The sequence below is a fragment of the Vombatus ursinus genome, unplaced genomic scaffold, assembly GCF_900497805.2.
Source record: "Vombatus ursinus unplaced genomic scaffold, bare-nosed wombat genome assembly UNPS02000582.1, whole genome shotgun sequence".
In the NCBI taxonomy this organism is placed as follows: Eukaryota; Metazoa; Chordata; class Mammalia; order Diprotodontia; family Vombatidae; genus Vombatus; species Vombatus ursinus.
Genome location: NW_020940360.1, coordinates 23,817,009 through 23,828,553, shown reverse-complemented (window position 1 = coordinate 23,828,553; position 11,545 = coordinate 23,817,009). Strand labels below are relative to the sequence as shown.

The window sequence follows — 11,545 nt, the reverse complement described above, 5'->3', positions numbered from 1 at the left end:
TTTGATCATGACTTTCAGGTAGTCTAATAATTTTTAATTATCTTTCCTGGATTTATTTTCCAGTTCAATTGTTTTTCCAATGAGATATTTCACATTTTTTTCCTATTTTTTCATTCTTTTGATTTTATTTTTATTGTTTCTTGACACCTCATGAGGTCATTAGCTTTAACTTGCCCAATTCTAATCTTTTAGAAATTATTTTCTTCGGTAAACTTTTGTACCTCTTTTTCCACTTAACAAGTTCTAATTTTTAAGCATATTTTTTTTTCCTTCAGTGAATTTTTGTACATCTTTTTTTCCCCATTTGGTCAATTCTGCTTTTCAAGGCATTCTTTTTTTCATTGGATTCTTGTGCCTCTTTTACCATTTGGCCTATTCTATTTTTTAAAGTATTATTTTCTTCAGTAATTTTTGGCTCTTTTTCATTTCTTTCTTTTCATCCTTCTCATTTTTTCCCCAATTTCCCCTCTATCTTTTTTATTTGATTGTTAAAATCCTTTCTGATCTATTCCAATAATTCTTTTTAGGACTAAGACCAACTCACGTTTTTCTTTGAGGCTTTGGCTACAGCAGCTTTGACTTTGCTGTCATCTTCTGAGTTTGTGTTTTGATCTTTCCTGTAACTTTCCCTGGTTTCTTTCTTTCTTTCTTTCTTTCTTTCTTTCTTTCTTTCTTTCTTTCCTTCCTTCCTTCTTTCCTTCCTTCCTTCTTTCTTTCTTGTTCCTTTTTTGCTTACTTTTTCCAGCCTATTTCTTGACTTCTAACTTTATATGTTAAAGTTGGGCTCTGCTTCCTTGCTGGAGGGGGTACTCTCTCAAGCATCAGCTCTTTTGTGCAGCTGTTTTCAGAGCTAATTCTAGGGGGTATGTAAGTTTTTAGTTCTTCCAAGCAGTATATCTGAGGAAAGATGTGTTTACTACTCTCCTGGTCTGTGCTTTGTTCTATGGACACAAGTGCTGTTTTCCACTCTGGTACTGTGTCCAATGTTCCTGCTCCCCTCTACTAGCAAGCTCTGGAGACCTAATGCTCTCCCTCACCCTGGGACTGTAGCCCAGAACTGTTACCCGGATCGCAGAAACCTGCACCCAGTGCCAACAAAGGAAACCTTTTAATCTCCTTCTAACCAGTTGTTCCCTTAACCATCTGTGGGTTGAGAGGTCTGGAAGCCACCACTGCTGCCTGTAATTCAATCACTCCAAGGTCTGCTACTTGTTTTCTTGGGCAGGACCTGCACTTGATTGTGCTTCACTCTCACCCTGGTTCAACAGACTTTTCCTGTTGACCTTCTGAGTTGTTTTGGGTTGGAAAATTGTTTCACTCCATCCTTTTGTGGGTTTTGACACTCTAGAATTCATTTTCAGGCTTGGTTTAAAGTTATTTGGAAGGGAATTTGGGAGAACTCAGGCTAGTCCCTAGCCATCTTGGCTCCACCTTGCTTTTCTGCTTTTTTTTTTAATGTATTGTCTTGCCCCATTAATCTATGAGCTCCTTAAAGTTCTCTTTAAGAACTCCCTATTTCCTTTCTTTGCATCCCTAGCACTTGGCACAGTGTCTGGCACAAATAAGTATGTAATAAATGTTTTTGACCACATAAATCTTAAGAAAATATCTTTGGGAGTGAGGAGAATAGAACCAATAGTATCTTTTCAGATACAGAGGAGAAAAATGCTGTGATAGAGCCAAACTGTGGGGATGCCTTATAAGCCAATGTGGAGGTACCGTTCAATCACATGCTAAGCTTTCCAGTATCCCTATTCCTTACCACTAGAATTTTAGTTTCAAAACTGCCCCAAGGCTTTGGGGGATAGGTCTAAATTTCTGCCTTTGTTCAGAGGAACCCCACAAGATCTACACTGATATTGGTCTTAATAGTCTGGAAAACTGTATAATTGAGGTCAGCTCTAAATTACTTTGAAATTTAGGTGACCATGGTTATGTAGAATAGTGGAAGGAGAACTGAATTTGGAGTCATAAAACCTAGGTTTAATCCCCAACTCTATTCTTCTTTACTTGTGGAACTTTGGGAAAAATCAACTGAAGTCACTGGACCTCAGTGTTCTCATCTGTAAAATCAAGAGGTCAAACTACCCTCTAAGGTCCATTATATCTCTAAGTCTATGAGTATTCATTAAACTGATTCCCAATTTCTTCTTCCCCAGAATCAACCTGGATTATTTTTTTCATTTTTTAAATTAATTTATTTTGATTTATCAATAATCACTTCCATATGCTTTTGAGTTTAAAATTTTTCTCCCCCTTCCTCCCCTCCACCCTCCCCAAGATGGTGCACAATCTGATATAGGCTATACATTTACATTCATATTAAACATATTTTCACATTAGTGATGTTGTAAGTAAAAATTAAAACCAATAGGAGGAACCATCAGCAAGAGGAAACAAAACTCAACAGAAGAGAAAAAAATAGCAATTCAACTTCCATAGTTCTTTCTTTGGATGTGGATAGCATTTTCCACCATGAGGCCTTTGGAGATGTCTTAGATCCTTGTATTGCTGAGAAGTGTTAAGTTTATCAATATTAGTCATTGCACAAGATGGCTGTTATTGTGTATAATGTTCTCTTGGTTCTGCTCACTTCACTCAGTGTCAGACCAGACAAGTCTTTCCAGGTTTTTCTGAACTCAGCTTGTTCATCATTTCTTATAGCATAATACTATTCCATCACATTCTTATAGCACAACTTGCTCAGCCATTCCCCAGTTGATGGACATCCTCTCAATTTCCAGTTCTTTGCCACCACAAAAAGAGCTGCTATGAATATTTTTGTACATATGGGTCCTTTTCCCATGATCTCTTTGGGATATAGCCCTAGAAATGCTATTGCTGGGTCAAAGGGTATGCACATTTTTGTAGCCCTTTGGGCGTAGTTCCAAATTGCTCTCCAAAGTGGTTGGATCAGTTCACAACTCCACCAACAATTCATTAGTGTTCCAATTTTCCCACATCTTCTCCAACATTTATCACTTTCCTGTTTTGTCATGCTGCCAATCTGATAGGTGTGATGTAGTACCTCAGAGTTGTTTTGATTTGCATTTCTCTAATCAATAGTGATTTAGAGCATTTTTTCATATGACTATAGATGGCTTTAATTTCTTCCTCTGAGAACTGTCTGTTCATATCCTTTGATCATTTATCAGTTGGGGAATGACTTGTATTCTTACAAATTTAACTTAATTCTCTATATATTTTAGAAATGAGGCCCTTATCAGAGAGACTGGTTGTAAAGATTCTTTCCCGATATTCTACTTTCCTTCTAATCTTGGTTGCATTGGCTTTGTTTGTGCAAAAACTTTTCAATTTAATGTAATCAAAATTATCCATTTTGCTTTTCATAATGTTCTCTATCTCCTGTTTGGTCATGAACTCTTCTGTTCTCCATAGATCTGACAGGTAAACTATTCCTTGCTCTCCCAGTTTGCTTATAGTATCAGGTTTTATATCTAAATCATGAACCCATTTTGACTTTATTTTGGTATAGGGTGTGAGATTTTGGTCTATGCCTAGTTTCTTCCATACTTTTTTCCAGTTTTCCCAGCAGTTTTTTTCAAAGAGTGGGTTCTTACCCCAGAAGCTGGGGTCTTTGGGTTTATCAAATAATAGATTACTATAGTCATTGACTACTGTGTCTTGCATATTTAACCTATTGCACTGATCCACCACTCTATTTCTTAGCCAATACCAATCAGTTTTGATGATTGCTGCTTTATAATATAATTTAAGCTCTGGAATGGCTAAGCCACCTTTCCCTGAATTTCTTTTCATTAGTTCCCTTGATATTCTGGACCTTTTGTTCTTCCAAATGAATCATGTCATTATTTTTTCTAACTCTATAAAATAATTTTTGGTAGTTTTATTGGTATGGCACTGAATAGGTAAATTAGCTTAGGTAGAATTGTCATTTTTATTATATTAGCTTGGCCTACCCATGAGCAACCGATGTTTTTCCAATTTTTTAGATCTGACTTTATTTGTGTGAAAAATGTTTTGTAATTGTGTTCATAGAGTTCCTGGATTTGTTTTGGGAGGTAGACTCCTAAATATTTTTAATGTCTACAGTAAGTTTAAATGGAATTTCTCTTTCTATCTCTTGCTGTTGGGCTTTGTTGGCAATATATAGAAATGCCAATGAATTATGTGGGTTTATTTTATAGCCTGCAACTTGGCTAAAGTTGTTTATTATTTCAAGTAGTTTTTCACTTGATTCTCTGGGATTCTCTAAGTATAACATCATGTCATCTGCAGATAGCTTTGTTTCTTCTTTGTCTATTATAATACCTTCAATTTCTTTTTCTTCTCTTATTGCTAAAGCTAACGTTTTCAGTACGATATTGAATAACAGTGGTGATAATGGACATCTGTTTTTTACACCCGATCTTATTGGAAATGCTTCTAGCTTGTCCCCATTACATATTATGCTTGCTGAAGGTTTTAGGTAGATGTTATTTATTATTTTCAGGAAGACTCCATTTATAGCTATGCTCTCTAGTGTTTTTAATGGGAATGGGTGTTGTATTTTGTCAAAAGCTTTTTCTGCATCTATTGAGATGATCATGTGGTTTCTGTTAGTTTTGGTGATCAACCTGGATTATTGCAGATGCTACTGACTATTTCAGTAGCTCTAGAATAAACCTAATCTCTGGAAGTATGATGCAGTAACTCAATGTGCATATACCTGGAAGCAAACTAAGCCATTTTGGTATCTCCTGAGAGATAGCATAATGTCACACTCACCTAAAGCAGTACCACATTTTACATAGAATATGTATTCTGAAAATAAGTTTTCACTTATTTTTAGATGTTTTAGGAAAGCATGCCATTAAAATAAGGATAAGACAGAGTTGGTTAGAGGGAAAAAGCGTCAGTTTTCTTCAGCTCTTCTGCAAGGTTCTAGTTACTTTGGATGATTGTCATTTTCAGCTTCAGAAAAGAAGATAGAAGAGGCCAACCCTACTTTGGGCTGAAGGAAAAATCTCAAGGAAGACATGAGAGGAATCAGAAATCTCTATCATGAGGCAGAGCAAGATGGCAGAATAAAGGCAGCAACTCACCTGACCTCTCCCCCAAAAACCTCCAAATACCTTTAAATAATGACTCTAAACTTCTAAAGCAGCAGAACCCACAAAAATATGGAGTGAAACAATTTTCCAGCCCAAGACAACTTAGAAGGTTAGCAGGAAAGATCTGTTGTATCAAAGTGAGAGAGGGGAAGCACAAACCTGGACCCAGCAAAGCAGGAGCAGGCCTCAAGGGGTGACTAAATCAGTGGCAGCAGTGTCAGTGTCCAGACCTCTTAGCCCAGAGATGGTGATAGTGTTGGACAATGGATCAAAAGGAGATTTACAGAGGTCCCTTTGCTAGCCACTAGGACAGGACTCTGTTGCATTGGCTATTCTTGAATCTGGGTCAGTCTTGAGTCTTAGTCCCACTGAAAGGAGGAGCACTAGCACAGCAGAGCTTGTGGCCACAGAGGAGCAGGGACCATGGTCACAGTTCCAGGGTTGAAAAGAGTGCTTGTGGTCACTCACAAACCAATTCAATGTGCAGGAGAGTAGTAAAAACACCTCTTACTAAATCATACCACCTTGGAAGAGGCAAAAACTTACAGGTTTCCATAATTACTTCTGAAATCTACTGCACAAAAACCCTGAAACTTGTGACAGTGTCCCCATCACTTGGGAAGCACAACCCCACTTTAGCATAGAGTTGAAAGTCAAGAAATAGCCTGGACAATGAGCAAACAAAAGAAAAAAATTCTGACCATAGAACGTTACTATGGTGACAAGGAAGATCAAAATACATACTCAGAAGACAACAAAGTTAAAATTCCTGCATCCAAAGCCTGAAAGAAAAAAAAATGCATTTGTCTCAGGCTGTGGGAGAGCTCAAAATGGATTTTAAAAATCAAGTAAGAAGGTAGAGGACAAATTGAGAAGAGAAATGAGAGTGATGCAAGAAAATCATAAAAAAGGACTCCACAGCTTGGTAAAGGAGGCACAAAATATACCGAAGAAAATAAGACCTTAAAAAACAGAATAGGCCAAATGGTAAAAGAGGCACAAAAATCCAATGAAGAGAAGAATGCTTTGAAAAGTAGAATTGGGGGCTTTCCACCTGTGTGGCTTTCAGGAGGATCCAACCTCTCCCTGACCTTGTCCTAGTCCCTGTTGTTTCATCATCCACTCCTGCTTTGGTCATGGTGTGGACTAATGCTGATTTCATGCCAGAATCCTACCACAAAGTGGTGGTGACTCAAGTGCCCTGGAAGGCTCTGGCTGACTCCAGCTTTGCTAACACCTCTCCTTCACCTCCATCCTGGAAAGTTGAAAGTAACTATGCAGGTGGGAACCCAGTATTTGTACGGTCAACACCCACATGGCAAAAAGGAATTGGAGAATTCTTTGGGATGTCATCTAAACATTCAGAAAAAGAGAATGAAATCCTGATGAAGCAGAGGCAGGTAATAGTGGCCTAGGAAAACCTAAAAGAAAATCTCATTCTTTGCAACCTGATCCCACAGAAGATGATGGATGTCCAGATGAAGAATAGAACATTTTCATATATCTTTGCTTTCATCAGAATTCTAGGATGTACATTGGTATAAATATGTTTGTTTACAATGGTTAAGGTTTAATTTTTTTGTATAGAAATCTAATTAAAAATACTAAAAAAAAACTGTGCTTAAATTCCATTAGTAGTAAGTAGTTCTGAATGGGAGACTACAAGAATATCATATGCATGTATATATATATATATATATATACTATATATATATATTTTTTTAGCATAGCCATCAATATTAAACAGTATTTTATTCCTGTTCTTAATACTATAAACTCCTTGTTTACCAGAAAACCATTACATGGTATTATAACTAACTTGTGATATTGGAGATTGGCTTGAATCTTTGTGCCACTACCATTTTATTGGCATCTTTTTTGAAATAGTGCCATATTTTTGTTCTTCATTTGCTTGAAAAGCAGTAGACTTTGCACATTTAAAAACTATTTTCCTAGTATTAACAAAACTGAAGGGATATACTTTTAATGACTTAATTATCTTCAAAAAGAGAGGTCAAATGCAATTTTGAAAGCATTTAGAGAGGTATCCTCTAGTAAGGAAAAGATTGTTTTTCTTTTTGTCTCAAATTTTTAATGGGTAAAAGTTCATAATGCATTTTATGTGTTAAGATTCCTTTTAAGATAAAACATTCAATTTATAGCAGCCCTTTTTGTAGTGGCAAAGAATTGAAAATTGAGGGGATGCCCATCAATTGGGGAATGGCTAAACAAGTTGTGGTATATGATTGTGATGGAATACTATTGTGATATAAGGAATGATGAGCAGGAATCTTTCAGAAAAATCCAGAAAGACTTACAAGAACTGATACAAAGTGAAGTGAACAGAACCAGGACAACACCGTACACAGTAACAACAATGATGTTCAATGATCAACTATGAATGACTTAGCTATTCTCAGCAATACAGTGATCCAAGACAATTCCAAAGGACCCATGATGATAAATGCTATCTACCTCCAGAGAAAGAATTGATGGAGTCTGGATGCACATTGAAGCATATTTTTTTCTTTCTTTCTTTTCCTCTGTTTTTTTTTTGGCAACAAAACTATTATAGAAATGTTTTGCCTAACTGTACATGAATAATCTATATCAAAATGCTTGCCTTCTGAAGGAAGGGGGAAGGGAAAGAAGATAATTTGGATCTCACAATTGTAAGGAAATGAATGTTAAAAATATTTTTACATGTAATTGAGAAAAAAAACTTTTAAAAAACATTCATATTAACCAAGAAAGCTGACTGTGTATGAAAAGAGCCCTAGATCACAATAATAATTGTTATTTTAATTATAGCTCACACGTAAATAAATAGTGCTTTATAGCTTACAAAACGCTTCCCTGACAGCAACCCTGTGTGGTAGATAGCACAAGCAGTAATAATGACAATTCCCATTTCTTTAAGGAATTCTAAAGTATTTTCTCCACAGCTATGTGGGATAGATAGGTAGTGTAGGTACTATTACTATCCCCATTTTCTAGATGAGGAAGCTGAGGCTCAGACTAGCAAAGTAGTTTGCCAAAACTTGAATGCTGGTCTTCTGATTCCAAGTCTTGTGCTCTTTCCTTCCTCTACCATGAGGAAACATTATTTGTCTTAAGTGCTAAATGTCTAAACATTAAAGGTGAGAGAAAATATGTATTATCATTGCTGATATGCAATTTTCATTACTTGCAGAGGCTCTCCTGAATATTCTAAATAAAAATCTCTTAGGATTTTTTTCCCCACTCGTACTTAAGACTTTAAGCACTGACTAGAATTTTTATCAAAATTACTGTATTTCCACATAGCAAAAAAAAATGTCCCTGCAAGTAAACTGGAAAAACTAATCTCAAGAAAAAAGAAATTATATAATGCCTAGCACATAGTGGGCACTTAATGATTGTTCATTGATTTCACTAATGAATATTAGCATCCTGATCTTTAATTAGGGTCACTCAAGCAATTTTTAAAAATAATTAACATTGGGATATGTTGCTCTGTTGCCAGATATTTCCTAGGCATAAAATTTATTAGTCTACTTTTAAGATGAAAAGTGAGGACCAAACTGAGTCAGAAAAGGCCTATCCTATGTGTGTGTCCAAAGGGTATAAGACCTCCATTATATCTTTCATGAGGTAACTAGGGGCATAACTGAGGTAGGTTGATAATACTGTCTCACTTTGTAATCAAGTTTTTTGCTCACTGAAATGTCAAATGAAAAAATTAACTTTAATTTGAATATTTGTTTTTTCTGGTATGAACAAACTTTGAAATAAAAAACTATTTCATAATACATAAAGCAAAAAAAAGAAAAGAAAATTAGAATTAGACAAATAGAAAAAGATATACAAAAATTCTCTGAAGAGAACTCCTTAAACAGTAGAACTGGCCAAATGAAAAAGGAGGTACAAAATCTCACTGAAGGAAATAATCCCTTAAAAACTAGAATAGAGCAAATGGAAGCTAATAAGTTTATGAGAAACCAAGAAAAAATAAAAAAAAAGATTAGCAAATAGAAGACTGTGAAATATCTCATTGGAAAAACAACTGACTTGAAAAATAGATCCAGGAGAGATAATTCAAGAATTATATTTATTATGCCCTGATATTCTAGAACCAGAGAGTAAAATAGAAATTGAAAGAATTCATCAATCACCTACCAAAAGAAATTCCAAAATGAAAACTCTCCGAAATATGATAGTCAAACTCCAGATCTCCCAGATCAAGGAGAATTACTGCAAGCAGCCAAAAAGAAATGATTCAAATATTGTGGAGCCACAGTCAGGATAACATAAGATTTAGCAGCTTCTAAATCAAAGGATGAGAGGGAATATTGATATTCTGGAGGGCAAAGTAGCTAAGATCACCTACCCAGCAAAACTAAGTATAATCCTTCAGGGGGAAAATGGACATTCAATGAAATAGAGGACTTTCAAGCATTCCTGATGAAAAGATCAGAGCTGAATAGACACTTAGATTTTCAAATACAAGATGCAAAAGAAGCATTAAAAGGTAAACAATTAAAGAGAAATCATAAGGGATTCAATAAGGTTAAACTGTTTATATTTTCCTAACTTTCTCATTAGGGCAGTTAGAAAAAGTACACATAGATAGTAACCAGAGGTGTGAGTTGAATGTGATGGTATGATTATCTAAATAAAATTAAAGGATGAGAAAGAAGAATGCATTGGGAGAAGGGAAAAGAGAAAGGTAGAATAGGATGAATTTTCTGACATAAAAGAAGCCTGAAAGAGATTTTACAGTGGAGGGGAAAATGGGGAAAATAGGGAGGGGAGCACATGAACCTTACTCTCACCAGAATTGACTCAAAGAGGGAATAATATAAACATCCAGTTGGGTGTAGGAATTTATCTTACCATACAGGATAGTAGGGAGAGAAGGAGGTAAGAGAATGTGTCACAGATGATCAAGAGAGGGCAGTTGTGGGGTGGTAAAAGTCAGAAGCAAAACACTTTTGAGAATGGACAGGGTAAAAGGAGAGAAAGTAGCACAAACAGAAGAGAAATGGGATGAAGGGAAATACATACTTGGTAATCATTACTGTCAAAAAAAATTATAGTGAGTTTCTCTGATAAAGACTTCATTTCTCAAACATATAAAAAACGGAGTCAACTTTATAGAAATAAAAAACATTCCTCAATTGATAAATGGTCAAAGGATATGAACAGGCAATTTACAGACAAAATGATCAGTTATCTATAGTCATATAAAAATGTTCTTAATCACTATTGATGAGAGAAATGCAAATTGAGTTACTACCTGTCAGATTGGATAATTTATCCAATTTTTCAGAAAAGGAAAATGACAAATGTTGGAGGGGATGTGAGAAAATTAAAATACTAATGTACTATTGGTGAAGTTGTATACTGATTTAACTATTCTACAGAGCAATTTTGAACTATGCCCAAAGGGTATGAAATCATGCATACCCTTTGACTAAGCAATACCAATACTAGGTCTATATCCCAAAGAGGTAAAAAAGCAAATAGGAAAAGGACATATGTGTTCAAAAATATTTATAGCAGCTCTTTTAGTGGTGGCAAAAATTGAAATTGAGGGAATGTTCATCAATTGGAGGATGGCTGAACAAGTTGTTGTATATGATTATGATAGAATACTATTTTGCTTTAAGAATTGATGAACAGGATGCTCTCAGAAAAACATGGACTTACATGAATTGATGCAAAGTGAAATGAGCAGAACCTGTACACAGGAGTAGCAGTATTTTATGATAATTTACTATGAATAACTTAACTGTTTTCAGCAATACAATGATCCAAGACAATTTTGTAGGACTTATATAAAAGGTGCTGTTCATCTCTGGAGAAAGATCTGGTAAAGCCTAAATGCAGATTAAAGATACTTTTTCTTCATTTTTCTTGTTTGATTTTTTGTGCTTTCTTTTACAGAATGACTTACATGAAAATGTGTTTTCCATAACTTCACATGAATAACCTATGTCAAATTGCTTGTCTTCTCAATGGGGGGGGTGAGGTGAGGGAGGGAGGGAGAGAATTTGGAACTCAACTTGAAAAAAATGTTTTTACATGTAATTCGGTAAAAATAAAATATTAAATAAGATTATAAAATAAATCTCTGTTATTTCCCTAATCCCTAGCTTGCTACACTAGAGATTTTTGGGAATTTCCCCTTGGATGAGATCTAGGATTTTCTCCTTTTGCTGAGCTGAATTACCTTACACCCAATGAGAGTGCTTCTTTGCTCTATATTATCTGGTATATATTCTCTTCTGTATAACTTCTCTGATTTCTGTTTTGCTACTGATTTGAGTAAATGAGTTCATTGCTAATTGCTGCCTGTGTATTCATTGTGGAACTAGTACTTCATGGGAAAGGAGTCAAGCCTTGGATATACAGTTTGGAATTCTTCTCCCAATAATGATGCAGAAATCAGAAGTTAGATTGAATCTGAGCATATCTCCTAGACTAAA

General features: G+C 35.4%; 1 pseudogene; it reads left to right on the top strand.

Annotated features, from left to right (window-relative positions):
* The first annotated feature begins 6,211 nt into the window (after positions 1-6,211).
* LOC114037519 lies at positions 6,212-6,564 on the top strand (annotated as a pseudogene).
* Positions 6,565-11,545: the final 4,981 nt, after the last annotated feature.